The sequence below is a fragment of the Apis cerana genome, linkage group LG16 (assembly GCF_029169275.1).
Source record: "Apis cerana isolate GH-2021 linkage group LG16, AcerK_1.0, whole genome shotgun sequence".
Lineage (NCBI taxonomy): Eukaryota > Metazoa > Arthropoda > Insecta > Hymenoptera > Apidae > Apis > Apis cerana.
Genome location: NC_083867.1, coordinates 676,022 through 693,388, shown reverse-complemented (window position 1 = coordinate 693,388; position 17,367 = coordinate 676,022). Strand labels below are relative to the sequence as shown.

The window sequence follows — 17,367 nt, the reverse complement described above, 5'->3', positions numbered from 1 at the left end:
ACAAGAATTTTAGAAAGAAAAATTCACCAATCTATGCATGGAGAATAAAATAAATATACTCAGATATTATAACTTAAGTAAAGATTTACAAGAATTTTAAAAAGAAAAATTCACCAATCTATTGCATGGAGAATAAAATAAATATAGTCAGATATTATAATTTAAGTAAAGATTTACTAGAACTCTGCAAAGAAAAATTCACCAATCTATTGCATGGAAAATAAAATAAATATACTCAGATATTATAATTTAAGTAATGATTTACAAGAACTTTACAAAGAAAAATTCACCAATCTAATGCATGGAGAAAAAATAAATATACTCACATATTATAATTTAAGCAAAAGATTTACAAGAATTTTACAAAGAAAAATTCACCAATCTATTGCATGGAAAATAAAATAAATATAGTCAGATATTATAATTTAAGTAAAGATTTACAAGAATTTTACAAAGAAAAATCCACCAATCTATTGCATGCAGAAAAAAATAAATATACTCAGATATTATAATTTAAGTAAAGATTTACAAGAACTTTACAAAGAAAAATTCACCAATCTATTGCATGGAGAATAAAATAAATATAGTCAGATATTATAATTTAAGTAAAGATTTACAAGAATTTTACAAAGAAAAATCCACCAATCTATTGCATGCAGAAAAAAATAAATATACACAGATATTATAATTTAAGTAAAGATTTACAAGAACTTTACAAAGAAAAATTCACCAATCTATTGCATGGAGAATAAAATAAATATAGGCAGATATTATAATTTAAGTAAAGATTTACAAGAATTTTACTAAGAAAAATTCACCAATCTATGGAGAATAAAATAAATATAGCTAGATATTATAATTTAAGTAAAGATTTACAAGAATTTTACTAAGAAAAATTCACCAATCTATTGCATGGAGAATAAAATAAATATAGGCAGATATTATAATTTAAGTAAAGATTTACAAGAACTTTACAAAGAAGAATTCACCAATCTATTGCATGGAGAATAAAATAAATATACTCAGATAATGTAATTTTAGTAAAGATTTACAAGAACTCTGCAAAGAAAAATTCACCAATCTATTGCATGGAAAATAAAATAAATATAGTCAGATATTATAATTTAAGTAAAGATTTACAAGAATTTTACAAAGAAAAATCCACCAATCTATTGCATGGAGAATAAAATAAATATAGTCAGATATTATAATTTAAGTAAAGATTTACAAGAATTTTACAAAGAAAAATTCACCAAAAATTCACCAAAATTCTATTGCATGCAGAAAAAAATAAATATACTCAGATATTATAATTTAAGTAAAGATTTACAAGAATTTTACAAAGAAGATTTCACCAATCTATTGCATGGAGAATAAAATAAATATACTCAGATATTATAATTTAAGTAAAGATTTACAAGAACTTTACAAAGAAGAATTCACCAATCTATTGCATGGAGAATAAAATAAATATACTCAGATATTATAATTTAAGTAAAGATTTACAAGAACTTTACAAAGAAAAATTCACCAATCTATTGCATGGAGAATAAAATAAATATAGGCAGATATTATAATTTAAGTAAAGATTTACAAGAATTTTACTAAGAAAAATTCACCAATCTATTGCATGGAGAATAAAATAAATATAGTCAGATATTATAATTTAAGTAAAGATTTACAAGAATTTTACTAAGAAAAATTCACCAATATATTGCATGCAGAAAAAAATAAATATACTCAGATATTATAATTTAAGTAAAGATTTACAAGAACTTTACAAAGAAGAATTCACCAATCTATTACATGGAGAATAAAATAAATATAGGCAGATATTATAATTTAAGTAAAGATTAACAAGAATTTTACAAAGAGAATTCACCAACCTATGGAGAATAAAATAAATATACTCAGATATTATAATTTAAGCAAAGATTTACAAGAACTTTACAAAGAAAAATTCACTAATCGATTGCATGCAGAATAAAATAAATACAGTCAGATATTATAATTTAAGTAATGATTAACAAGAACTTTACAAAGAGAATTCACCAATCTATGGAGAATAAAATAAATATACTCAGATATTATAATTTAAGCAAAGATTTACAAGAACTTTACAAAGAAAAATTCACTAATCGATTGCATGCAGAATAAAATAAATACAGTCAGATATTATAATTTAAGTAAAGATTTACAAGAATTTTACAAAGAAGATTTCACCAATCTATTGCATGGAGAATAAAATAAATATACTCAGATATTGTAATTTTAGTAAAAATTTACAAGAACTTTGCAAAGAAAATTTCACCAATCTATTGCATGGAGACTAAAATAAATATAGTCAGATATTATAATTTAAGCAATGATTAACAAGAACTTTACAAAGAGAATTCACCAATCTATGGAGAATAAAATAAATATACTCAGATATTATAATTTAAGTAAAGATTTACAAGAACTTTACAAAGAAGAATTCACTAATCTATTGCATGGAGAATAAAATAAATATATTCAGATATTATAATTTAAGTAAAGATTTACAAGAACTTTACAAAGAAGAATTCACCAATCTATTGCATGGAGAATAAAATAAAAATGGCTAGATATTATAATTTTAGTAAAGATTTACAAGAACTTTGCAAAGAAAAATTCACCAATCTATTGCATGGAGAATAATATAAAAATAGCTAGATATTATAAGTTTTTTTTTTTAAGTAAAGATTTATAAGAACTTTAAAGAAAAATTTCGCATTTAATGCATCAGAAAATCTGAAATTTTCCGCAACAAAATGTCACATATGCAACATACGAATAGCACGCATTCTTTCTGATTTATCATTCAGTAGATTTAAAAATTTTGATTAAAATATAAAATATGGCATAGAAGATTATATATATAAAAAAATTTTGTTATATAATAACTGACGTTTTATGGATTGTATCAGCAGAGAAAAATATATTATACGATGTTAAAAAAAGAGAAATCTACTACTTCAAAAAATGAGTATCGTAGACAATAATTTTCTAGACATCAAAATTCCAAACAAACATTTCAACGAAAATTTAAACTCAATAGAATTATGATTAACGCGAGCCGTAATTAAGTTAATCCCGAATAAATAATTAAATTAATACTTTTTAAAAAAGAAAAATTTATATAAAAAAATAATAATTATAATTATTACAAATATTCTTATAATATTCATGCATGGCAAATAATATCGTATTTTATAATATCTTTATTATATTTACATTGAGGAATATAAAAAAATAAAATATTATTTGATATATATGATTAAATATGATTGTTATCATAATCATTGATTTTTATCAAACTTTTATTAACTTGGACAAAATGGAATCATCTGTATCAAAGATCAAAATGAAAAACGATAATTATAATAAAAATAAGTTTCAATAATAATAATTAAATTCATATTATAAATAAGACCAAAAGTATGCTAAATTTTTTATAATATATATAGAATAATATTAAAAATAGAAATAGATATATAAAAATATCATCTGTTAGATCTGTTAGAACAACAGAAGATTTCAAGCAACATTTTTTTTTGCATTACGACTTTTTTAACAAATTAACAAAAAACTAAACAATTATGAAATTCATAGTTTAGTTGAATCGCGATTGAAAGCTAAAAAAAAAAAAGACCAAGTATTCAGAGAATAAAAATTCAATTGTGATTTAATTTTCAATTTGTGATGAAGCATTTTCTTTTAATCTTATTTTTTACGCATTTTTAAATATTTTATAAATTATATTCTTAATCATCTTCAAATATGATTTTTACAGATCTCATATTTAATCGAATTCTCAATTGATATCAAGATTCTTTTAATTATTAATGTAAATATTAATACATACACTTCAACGATATATTATTTTTATCAAATCATTGACACTTTATGATAGTAGCGATAATCAAACACGAATACAAATCATCAACAAATTTAACCGACCTATGTTGAAGAAAGTATATTAAGCAAATATTTTTTTATATTTTAAAAAATTATAAATTACATCATGAATAATGAATAAAGTAATTAATCATTATTCATATAAAACAAATAAATCGAATTTATTTATAATTCAAAATGAATAATATAAAATTGTGATTCAAAAAGATGAATATAAAATTTTTCTATAGCAAATGAACGATTAATAATACATTTGAAATAAAAAAATTAACTATACATTGCAATTTATTAAAAAACTAAAATTAATTAAAAAAACAATTCAAATAAATAAATAAAATCAGTTTTTTGTGAAAATTCAACTCAAGCCTTAAAACATATCATTAGATTATCTTTTTCTAAATATCTTTTCTTAATATTAACAAACAAATTTCTTTACAAATTTACATGTAACATTAAATAAATTATAAATAAAATATTACTGAAAAATTTCATTGTAAAATCATAATATAAAGTATATACTAATTATTTGTAATTCAATAATTCGAAAATCTTGAATTATCCTTACATTAAAATATTGATAGTTTTAAAAAGTCAATTTTATATCATTATATCAAGATTCGATGTCCATATTAATATAACATATTTTTTTTAATTGCCATTCGAGTATATTTATCATTAAATATTTTTTAAATTAATTGATAATTAATCACGTTATCTTGTATTCATCTCAAATGTATTTAATAATAATTGTGAATGCTAAAGATACTGTCTTTTTCTATCATCGACATTTTTATCAACAATGCATGAATAATTCACTTCTGTTGAACTATCCGTGTTATGCATAAGTAGCCAATATCCGAAATTCTTTGCTAATAAAATAACTTTGATATAAGTTTTGATTGGACTATATTTTATATCATTTTCATGATAAATGTATATTCATATATCCCACACTAATAATAAAACTAATTTATTATAAAGTTTCTAATGTTAAAACATTCAAATGTTCATTTAAATAAAAATTTATGTATTAAATTCACCAAATTCGGTTTTTGAGAATTTTATTTAATCTAAATAGTTCAAGAATTAAACTTCCAATTTAAATTTTTAAAAATGTTTGTGTCTTTTTTCACGTTCATCTTGGTAGAGTCATTTTCTCAATGGCCACATTGCAGATTAATCATTTAATTATGCAACATCCTGAACTTAAAAAAATTTTTAGAATTAAGCTAAAGAGAAATGCTATAAAATTTATCGTTTTCAAAGAAATTCATTGAATATAATATAATATATTATTTAAAAAAATAAGTAATTTAAAAAATATAATAATTTAAAAAAAAAAATAATATTATCGTTGAAATTAACTAGAAAATATTATTTCAAGATTTTTTTTATACTTTAGCCATATTGATATACAATTCTAGTCTCTCTAAATATTTCTATATCTGTTATTAAGTGTTTTAATGTTTATGTGAACATTTAACAAAAAATAGATACAATAAGATGACATTGCGCGAGATCGTAGTTTGAGAAAAATATTTAAAGAATTTGTAAGATTATATATTTTTTAAGAATACTTCATAGCTGAATATAAACGAGATTTTAAGATATTTTCAATTTTCATGACAATAAATGTCATTCTACATTCGAAGAAATTTATTGCAAACACTCGATCAATTTTCGGAGTAACAAACTCTATGTGCGATATTTTTTCCCAGCCTTATTCTAAAAATTTTCCTCAAGTTGAGGATATAGATATTAGAACCAGAGAGTCTGATTCATAGTTCGGCCGATTGTCTCATTGAGAAATCGCGATTCGCTGAGATGAACATGAAGAAAAATCCAAAGAGCACAATATTTTTAAAGATCTAATAAAAAATCAAAAGTTTGTGAATTCTTAAATTATTTGCATTAAATAAAATTCTGAACTTCGTGAATTCAATGAATTTTGTATCATAATATATGTTCGTATCACACGTGGACAAATATAAAATATTATATTAACTTAAAACAGAAAAGCAACGATTGAGGTCCGATATTAAGAGTTACATTAAAGTTACATTAATTAAAAAAGTTCAGACATTGGTTATTTTTATAGAGGAAGAAGTTATTTGCGCAATGCGCAGTCATCGTAGATAGTTAATAGTATTTTGTCAACGATAGAAAATGCTAATGTTAGCGTTTGCAACATTAACTATCATTTGAAATAAATCTCAATATCAAATAACATAATAATATAAGAAATTAATAACATAAAAAATATTTGTTTAATAATAAATATCTTCATTTTTTTTCTAGTGTTAACCAGATAACGTTGCATTTTCAAAGAATATAAATTATATTCATATAAATATGTGCGAATGGAAACATAATTATTAGAATTATATTTAATAATTTCAATATTCGATTTCAATATTCTATATGATTATTAAAAAAAGTGGAACGGAATTCTTCGTTTTGCAAATATATTATATATGGACCAAGTGTTTTTTATAATCATCACAATATGTATTTATAAAGTGAAGAAAATCAGTTTGCGCTTCATCCATAAATCTGCTAATTTATTTATAAGCATTTATGACATTTTTATCATTATATATATATACGCTTTCTGATAATCCTCATAATCAAATATATAAATATATAATATTTAATAAATATCTTAAATATATAAATATTTTTCCTGGGTAAGATTCTATTGGAGATCTGAAAAAACATGAAAAAACTTTCAATATAGCGAAACATAAACTCAAAAATGTCCAAGAGTCTATTTAGATGAAAGTTTTTAAACCAAATGAATTGATCATAGTGGTATTGCAACATAATCTTAAAGACACTGGAATTCTTTAGATTTTTTTTTTCTAAGAATATTTTCTAAGCATACTTTTTAAGGAAAAATGAAATATATCGTCATCCATCAATATTATTAGAGAAATATTATATGATAGAAATTTGTATAATGGTGGAAGAAGGCACGTCGAACTACATTTATTGCAAAAAGATCAATTCTCTCAAAATCCAATATTTTTAACATAAAAATTCAAAATTCTTTTCTCAATTACAATTTCTAAATTACAATTTTGAATTACAATTCAATCTTTTCTGAATTACAATTCTGATCAACTGATCAGTATTGACAATTGCAATAAAATGAATGATAGATATGTTAATCCGATAATACAATCTGTGTGTAATTTTTCAGCAATATTTTATTTGTAATTTGTCTATTTAATGTTTTATATAAATTAGTCAAGAAGTTCGTCCATTAATGTTAAAAAAGGAAATATTTAGAATAAGATAAAAATTAGTGGCATATTTCAATGTTCAAGTTGAATTTTCCATAATTGGTTTAAAATATTTACTTGATGAATTGTTTTTTAATTTAATACGAATTGTAATGTATTTATTTTTTTACTCCAAATATGTTATTATTGATCGTTTATTATTGATTTGTTAGAAAAGTTTTATATTTGTTTTATATTGTGTTTCTTTTTATCACAATTTCACATTATTTATTTTGTAAAATGAATTTATTCGTCTTGTATGAATAACAATTAATTCATTTATTTATTATTCGTGAATAAAATGTAATTCGATATAATTTTTTATCAATAAAAAAATATTTAATATATTTTCTTTGATATATATTATTTGGACATGTGATACTTGAGTTATTCGTCCAATCACAGTTCGTCTTGAATGTGCGTTTCGTGATTGGCCAATATTTTTTATTAATAATTCGTAAAACTATAATGAATATTTTGTTAAGAAAAATAAATTGTTTGAAATTATTTCAGGAATTTCTTAACAAATTTTCCATATTTTAATATATTTAAAATAAGAAATATTAAAATAAAATAAAAATAAGAATATTTATAATTATATATGATCAACAGCAATAATACATAGCGAGGAATAGTTAATACTCATTAATCTAGTTATCATAAATCTAAGAAAAAAAATAAACAATTCAATTGACTTTCTGGTAATTGTAAATACAAAATTGAAATTATTTTTATTAATTAAAATTTTTTTTCTCATTTCACTGAAATTTTTAATAACATAAAGAAAAATAGATATATCATAATGAAAAATATACATCTTCTATATGTAATTGATCATAGTGGTATTGCAACATAATCTTAAAGACACTGGAATTCTTTAGATTTTTTTCTAAGAATATTTTCTAAGCATACTAACTAATATATGTTTAACCAAAAATAAATAGTCATTGAAGAGGCAAACGTCACTCAAATTTCGTGATATTCATATTACTTTTCAAAATAATTTTATAAAATATTCAGTACTGCATAATATAAAGTTTATATTTTATTTTTAATAATTATAATATTACCAACTATATTATAATATTATAAACTATAATAATTTTTGTAATAAAAATCATTCATAATTACAAAAGAATATTTATAATAGAAATTATAATACAAATAATTAATCTAATTAATTCAATAGAAGATTGTCAATTGATATTTTTGAAGCAGAAAATTAAAAAGAAAAAAAAAATTATGAGTAAGTTCAATTTTAAAAAATTACTTGTGTTAGTTATATATATGAAATTTAGAAAACAAGTAAATGTCTCCAATATTATAAAACAAATAATTTCCTTGCTAAATATACAGACGCATGAAAAAATAGGCTGTCGAAAAAAAGTACTACTAAAAAATTTGATGATATGGTTGTGAGGATATTTCAACTTTAAGATATAAGATATAAATAAATACCTTAGATACATAAATAATCTAAATAATTTCTATTTTATAGTTACAATAAAGCTATATTTAAAGCTGCAATAAAATATCTGGAATAAATAAATATAATAATATAAATTCTTTTTGTATACGAAAAAAATGACAAAAGTTATCACTTACAAAAATAGGAAATCGTCCAATATTTTTTTTTTTCCTTTGAAAAATTAACCTTAGTATTCTATATTTAAAATTTCGAAAGTATTATTCTATTCTTTATTTTATGAACATAATGGCAACAAAAAATTCAAAAATATAATAAATTATTACAATTATTCCATAAAAAGTATAAAATGTTTTAGATAAGCTATAATGAGAATATTTTTATAGATATAATCAGTCATTGATCCTTAATATTGTTTATGGATTATATATATATTATTTCATCAATGTTACATGACAAATAAAAAATTCTACATGAGAAGATAAAAATTCGATAAAAGAAAGAAAAATTTTTAATGTTTTCATTTTCAATTTATAATTTTTCATTTCTCATGCATATAACAAAAATCCGATATGTATAATCTAAAATTGACATATTAATACCATAGATATTTTAATATATCTCAAACGATCATCAATGTGTTAGTATAATATCGATGAAGAATTTGAATGATTAATATGTATAACATGTATATGACTAATATATACTAAATATGTATTAATAATTATAATTAAATATGTGAATCAAAAGTGATTTCAGCAGAATTCTGAAGCTACAACATTTAAAAAATTAAGTTGATATTTGTTAAATTTTATATATAAGATTATTGAACAAGTAAAAAAATGTAATCTTTTAGTATATATAATATATATTGTTTAGAAAAATATGCAAAGAAATTTATGAAATTATATGTATACCAACAACAATATATAAAATATTAATTTATTCTTAAAAAGAAATTCTGAAAAGAAAACCGCAACAGCAATTTTATTCGAATTGTATTTAAATTGAAAAAGTTTATCCTTTGCGTTTTTCATTATTGAATTTAAATCTTTATTTCTATTTTGAAAGAAAATTTATCATAGATTATAATTTTTTGGTTTTAGTTTTTATTTTAGAAATTTTTTACTTTTTATTATTTTTTTTATTATTTATTTAAACATTTGTAGCGTTAAAAAATAAATCTAATAGTTCGAACAATTTTTTTAAATAATACATCTCTTTTCTGTCCTAGTCAAATAAAATAAAATCACATTAGAATTATTATGAGAGTTAATAGATTTAATTAAATTAAATTATAAATTTAATTTAATTAAATCTATTTACTCTCACAATAACTATTTTGCTTTAAATAATAATAATCATAATTTTCTTATTTTTTCCAATGTATAGTGTACTTTTAAGTTTGATATCAAATATATAATACAATATAAAAATAAATATTAGAACCAATTCTTATATCCTCAACGTTCAAAAAAAAAAGTTCAACAAATCTAATCGAGAAAATTTAAATAATTTTATTAAGTTTTTTTAGATTTCATCTTACAAGGAAATTTTTGGCTTAGCTATAAAAATTGATGGCTTAGCTAAAAAAGCTTCTCATGCCGATACTGAACATATATTCAATAATCCTTATATAGATTTTATCGAGACGTTCAAAAAGGAAATGTTTGTTAATTCCATGAAGATAATTAGAAGGTCAATACAAAGGCAAGGACTTTTTTCAGTATTTTTATAGTGATAATCATTATTTCTATTATCATTTAAAACTATCTCGTTCATCTATTATATCAATAAATAGATATAGTGCAAATCATTTGACAATTTTACTAGCTCATATTGGGATTGTTAATAATCCTAAATATGTAATTTATATAATGAAACCTTAAATCATGTTTTATAGCAATACTAACAATAATACAATAATCAAAGATATAAATAATCAAAGATATAAGATTGAAAATCTTCGTAAGGAAGATCTTCAGTTATCTTTAGATGTATCTGTGTTAACAATAAAATTTAATATTAAGGTATGTCTCTATGATTTTTTTTTCTAAAAAGTTGTAATTTAAGAGATATTCTTTAATTTTTTCCCCTTTTATTATTTATTTACTGTATATAATTATTGTATTGTTTAATTACTTATATAATATTTTGTATATTATTTTAATAAATCTCTATAAGATTTTGTAAATAAAAAAAAAATTAGCTTCTAAAAAAAATAATGTTCTTTGTTTAAAAAATATAAAAAAACATTATATGAGAAAAGATTACTTACCTTAATAGAATAAAATAAAATTTCAGAAAAAACATTTAAAGTTGATGAGATATTAAAATTACATAAATATGATGTCTGCAAAATTATCTCTATGTATATGTGAGTTCCATTGAATTGACATCCGTGAAACTAAAACAAAAAATATAAGAACAAAATCTTTCTATTTAATAATTACATATATTCATCATATTATATATATCAGTTGGTATAATTAAATCAATCACAAAAACTAATTGAAAAAATTATTATCAGTGTACATAAAAGATTGAAAAATTTTGAAGAAAAAAAAAAATAATAATTTAATGTAGGATGCTAAATTATTACTACAAATCAATAATAATAATAATGAAAGTGAAAGTAATTTCACAATTATTTCAGAAAATGTAAAATAATTTAATATGTAAAATAAATGTAAAATAAATATTAAATTAGAATTTATTATATGTATTGCTCTTCATTTCGCTCATTCTCGATATATTTTATTTTTTATTTACGTCACACGTTAATTGTATTATTTATTTAATTTAATTAGTACATATGATCTCCTCCCCAAATAACATAATAGAGCCGAAAATACATAAGAGAAACTCCTTTTATTCTAATTCTGAAATTAATTAGATTTTTTTCCCCTGGGTTTCTTTTCAATCCTATATATTGCCCTAATAGTAACAAAAATCATATGATTGGAAACAATCTTTATCACTGAAGTTAATATTAATTAACATAAGTTAAAGTAAGTTGTAGTCAAAAATGTATTACAAATATCCACAATAAATAAAAGAAAAAGAATTACAAAGAAAAACATCTAAGTGAAATCATTGGAATGAATTTATAAGTAAAATTATTTTGTAAAAATAAAAAAATATTCATGCGAATCTCGAAATTTTTTAATACAAACATTATGACATCATGAAATAATATTCTTCAAAAGATATTTCGAAAAATTACAGACATTAAGATAGATAAAAAATATATCAGACAAAAGAAAGATTTAAAAATTATAGCAAAAATATTACCAAATCTTATTAAATCAGCATGCGAATTTAGAAAATCATTTGAATGAATTTAGGATAAAGAGACGAAAATTGCGAGAAGAAAGTCATTTATTTCATACAAAAATAGACGAGCTAACTTTGTAAAAACTCATTTGATTAGATTTATGAATATGATCAAAAATGATTTACAAATGAAATTTAATAGATTAGATTCAATGGGAAAATATTAGATATCATAATGATGAAAGATAAAATAAGTAAAATAAAAAAAATTAACAATAAAAATAAAAGACAACAATAGAAGATGTTAAATCTGTTTAATTTTTTTTAATTTTTATTTTTTCGAAAATCAAGATTGAATAATATATCGTATAATTGATGAATTCTAAAATGTATATGTATATGTTTTTTTCGAAAACTAATTATTAATTAATTTTTAATTTAATTAATTATTTATTTTAATTTAATTAATATAGGAATAATTAATACATTTGAAAATTAATCATTTTTTTTATTTTCAATTAATTCTATGTTTTTTATTTTTTTTTTACTTTCATATATAGAATAATCAAATAATATCAAATAATCTTCTATTTATAATTAACTTATATCCAATTTTTCGCTTATAGCTGAAAAATCTTCAAATTCAATCTTTTTGACAACAAAATTTTGAAGAAAAAATTTATTTATTTTTTTAATCAAAACATTTTATTGCTTGTACATGTTATTTGACTTTTAATAGTTTGTATATAATATTATATATAAAATTTATTTCATTAAAACTATGTTTTAAACATTTATTTTGTTATTCAAAATTTATATTACTTAAATTATGTCATACTAAATTGTCCTACTTTTATGTTCTAATTCATATAATAGAAATTCCATGGGTTATATTTTATTTTATAAAAAAATTTTTATTACTCATATTTTTCTCTTTACTATCTGGAAATAATTCAATTAATAAATAAAAAAAAAATTCTTTTCATATATAATAATGAAAAATATCAATATTAATGAATAGACATTCAATTAATTATTTACCAAGTCATGTTAATAAGATACAATTTTTAATAAATAATAATAGATTTTATAAAAAAATTAAATTTTATATTTATTAATTAATTATTAATAAATATAATTTATTATTAATAAATATAAAGTAATAAATAATATATAAAATTAAGAGTGATATAACTAAACCAATTATTCTACCAAGTTTATTTGAAATTGCATATAAAATTGAACAAGCAAAGAAAAAGTATCATTCAAGTTTAATAAGACTATTTATTGGATTAGCAATTTTGAAGTTATCTGGATCACTTAGATGGTATGGATATTGAAAATTAATAAATATAAAAATAAATAAAATAATATAAAATTCTAATAAATCTTTTATAGAAAAACATGAAATGAAATTTTATAATTATTAAAATTTAATCCAATTGGATTTGAAGATCCTGATAAGTGTAATGCAAATAAATGAAAAATTACTATAAATAATATAATTAATAATGCATTATTATTTAAAAATCCACCTCAAATTCATAAAACAATTACATTTCCAATTGTATCTCCATGTATGGAATTGCTGATTATAAATTAGTAATAACTATTGCATCTCAATATGATATTTGACCTCACCATATTATTTATGTGGATTAATTATATTGATTATGTTTTTGATTTAATTTTTTTTTCTTTAATTGATAAAAAAATAAAATGTTTATTTATAAATTTAATATTATTAATTTCATTATTATTAATTTTTATGTCAACAAATTTATTAGTTCTTTTATTTATCAAAATTTTATTTTATAATAATTTTATAATATTTTATAATAATTTGTTCTTTATATTATATTTATTGAATTAAGTATAGATTAATATTTATTTTAATAGAAATAATAAGTTTAAATTTATATTTAATATCAAAGAATTATTTATTTATTAATACCATTTTTGATAAAAATTTATTTATATATTTTATAGATGATTATTAAAATGTTGAAACATCTTATTATAAATCAATAATTCTGACATCAATTATATTAAAATTAGAAAGATATTTGGATTATTACAATTATTAATAATTTATAAAATATTTAAATATATTAATAATTTTTTAATTATTATTAATATATTTATTATTTTGAAGATTAATATGTTTATGTTAATATATAAAATCATTCATCTGTTCATATAGGATTAATAATTATAAGATTAATAATTTTTTTAATGATAAGAATATCAGAAAGTTATTTAATAATAATTTCTTATGGATTAAGATCAGAATTATTTTTTTTAATAAATATAATTAATAGATAAAGAAATAAACATTTATTAATATAATATAATACATACTTATTAATATAATAATTTTATACCTTTAATTTCTTTGATATGATTTATATTATGTATATTAAATATAGGATCTCCAGTTTTAGTAAATTCAATAAATGAAGTTATATTAATAATTGATTTATTATCTTGATATAAATATTTAATAATTATTTTAATTTTATATTATTTATTTATTTATTCAATTTATTTAATTATAATTATTAATCATGGAAAGTTTATATTGAATTTAAAATGAAAAATGAAATAATAATTAAATATTTTATTTGATTAATGCATTGAATATTATATTTTCAAAATTATATTTCATTTAAATATTTAAATAATTTAAATAAAAATATTAATTTATGAAATCTGTAATATAAATTAATTTGTTTTAAATTATTTTAAAAATATTTATTTGTAGAGTTATATTATTTATTTTTAGTTTATTAAATATAGTAATAACTTTAAATTTAATAATATTAAATAAATTTATAGTTTTAGAATTATTAATTTATTCACTTAATTCAATAAACTTTAATTTACAAAAAAAATAAAAAAGAAAAATATAAAACAAGTCGAAGAAGGCAGAAAAAAATATAATACAAATATTAAAAAATTATTTTTTTGAAAAAAATTATATTAAAAAAAAAAGTTTAATATAGAAATTATTGACAATTATAAAATATAATTATAAAAAATAAATGAATCACTCAAATCAATCAATTAATCAAGTAATAATAATTTTAATCTTGCTTTTTAATTGACAAAATTTATTGAAATTTTTTTAATAAAATTTTTAATAAAATTAATATTAATATTAATAATCTCAATAAAAATTTAGTCATTTTATTTGAAATAATATAATTCAATTAATTATTCTATAACTATTAGAAAACAAACAATTATATATTCTATAATATATAATCAAACAGAAATTTTAAGGATAATGAGTAAACACATTATCAAAAAGAAAGCAAACCAAATAAAATAAAAAATTAAAAAAATTATAAAGATATACAATTTAAGAAAACAATAAAGAATGCACAAGATACATAATTGTGTGTAATTTATGTAATTTACAAATTGTATATCTTTATAAATTATATATAAATATATATACTATTTATATAATATATAAATATATAAATTATATGTTGCAACATATATATATATATATATATATATATATATAATATATATATTGCAATATATAATTTAAAATTATTTATTTTAATATATTTAAATTTTATTATCTTATTATTTTTTATATGAAAGAATTTCAATAAAGGTAACATATAATAGTAATATATATTACTGAATTATAAAAATTTTATAAAAATATATATATATATATAATATAAATGTAATCTTATAATAATATTAATAAATTAATAATAAAATAAGGAGAAGTTTCAAAATATTGCAAATAAATAAGTTTTTTCTTTTAACTTACATTTGCTTGTAGAATATCCTTTTGTTTGTACACGATTGAGACCATTCTAACATGTTCTATAACATATTCTAAGGAAAAGAAAATTTCCTTTTAATATATATATATATATATATATATATATATATAAAATAAAATATTATAAATTATAATATTTTCTATAAAATAATAAAAATTATTTTTAATTAAAATGTAAAATAATTAAAATGGAAATATATTATATTCAATGAATTTTATTAATATTAAATAATAATAATATTAAATGAATTTTATTATTACTTTTCAATAAAATCTGATTTAATTTTAAAACTATCAATGTCATTTTGTATATATATTTTTTAAAAAACGATTATAAAATTAAAAACAATTATATTTTGATATTTTAAAAAATTTAAAAACAATTATAAAAATGCAATGTATAATAAATAAATTATTAAATGTAAAAAACATAAAATAAAATAATAAAAATCAAAATTTAATTAAGCACATAAAATTTATTTTGGCACATTAAAAATTGTTGCTTTTTTATAATATATTGTTGCCTTTTTTGATGAATAGAATAAAAATATCGATTTTAAAATCTATTAGTTTAAAACTTATTTATAAAGTTAATGATTTTAAACATATTTAATAATAAAGATTAATAAAGATTACGCCATGTTGATTTATATCGTTTAATAAAAGGGAATTACTATTTGTATAAAAATGACGATTACTTAAATATAATAAGTCAAATTCAGTTAAATATTTATTTTTTTAATTTATCCGCCTTATTTAATGATACAATTGCAATGATTTTTTGTATGATATGATTCGATACGAAATTAAAATAAAAATTACTTACCAAAATAACAATCACGTTCCTATTACGGTAGACGATCAGAGAAAAATTAACGTTAACCAATTCAGTATTTTGAAATTATTATTTAACTGTTCCCCATATATAGCAGCGACTTCGTTCATTGGATGAATTGTAGATAGAAATCAATATGGCATTCTAGTAACTTATCAAATATATTTAAAATCACTAACTTTACATATAAATAATTTTTAAAATAAATTCCTATATTTAAAATTAACATTTTTGGACTTTACTCGTTAAAATTATTAGAAAATACAAGAAAAATTTACAATTATTTGTAATGCATCAAAGTAAAGTTTAATCTTAAATTTTTAATTACAGATTATTTTTAAATTATTAGCACAATAAAATAGACATAATATTTTATAGAATTTATTGGTTTAGACATGTTTAGTAATTTAATCGAATAATGAATAATTTAGTAATTTACTGAATAGGTACTAGAATTTAGTGTCAAGACACTAGGATTTACTAACATGATTTATTTCAATAAGTTACTAAAACGATTTAGTCTAGTAAATCCATTCTGTAGAATTTTTTTAATCATATAACTTTCCTACTCATTAGAAAGTAACTATATCTACTATCTATAGAAGTATTCTCATAAAAAAAAAGATTATATATATTTTTTAAAGAAAAATATGTCTCTCTTTTTTATTCTTATTTTTTCTATTTTCTTGTTTTTTTTTTATTTATCTTTTTCTTCAAATCTTTTTTTATATTTGAAAAAATATTATTAAATTTAAAATGGATTTTACTTCAAATAATCGAATAATTAAAAATTTTA

At 18.6% G+C, this 17,367-nt stretch overlaps 1 long non-coding RNA gene across 1 annotated transcript in view; it reads right to left on the bottom strand.

The window, feature by feature from the left end:
* LOC114577057 (uncharacterized) overlaps positions 1-16,829 on the bottom strand; it is a 96,167-nt gene extending 79,338 nt beyond the window's left edge. The window contains exons 1-3 of the long non-coding RNA XR_009832983.1: positions 16,563-16,829; positions 15,722-15,789; positions 10,928-11,056 (exon numbers count right to left, since the gene is read on the bottom strand). This is a non-coding gene — a long non-coding RNA (uncharacterized LOC114577057). The remainder of the gene's footprint in view (positions 1-10,927; positions 11,057-15,721; positions 15,790-16,562) is intronic.
* Between the last annotated feature and the right edge of the window lie 538 nt (positions 16,830-17,367).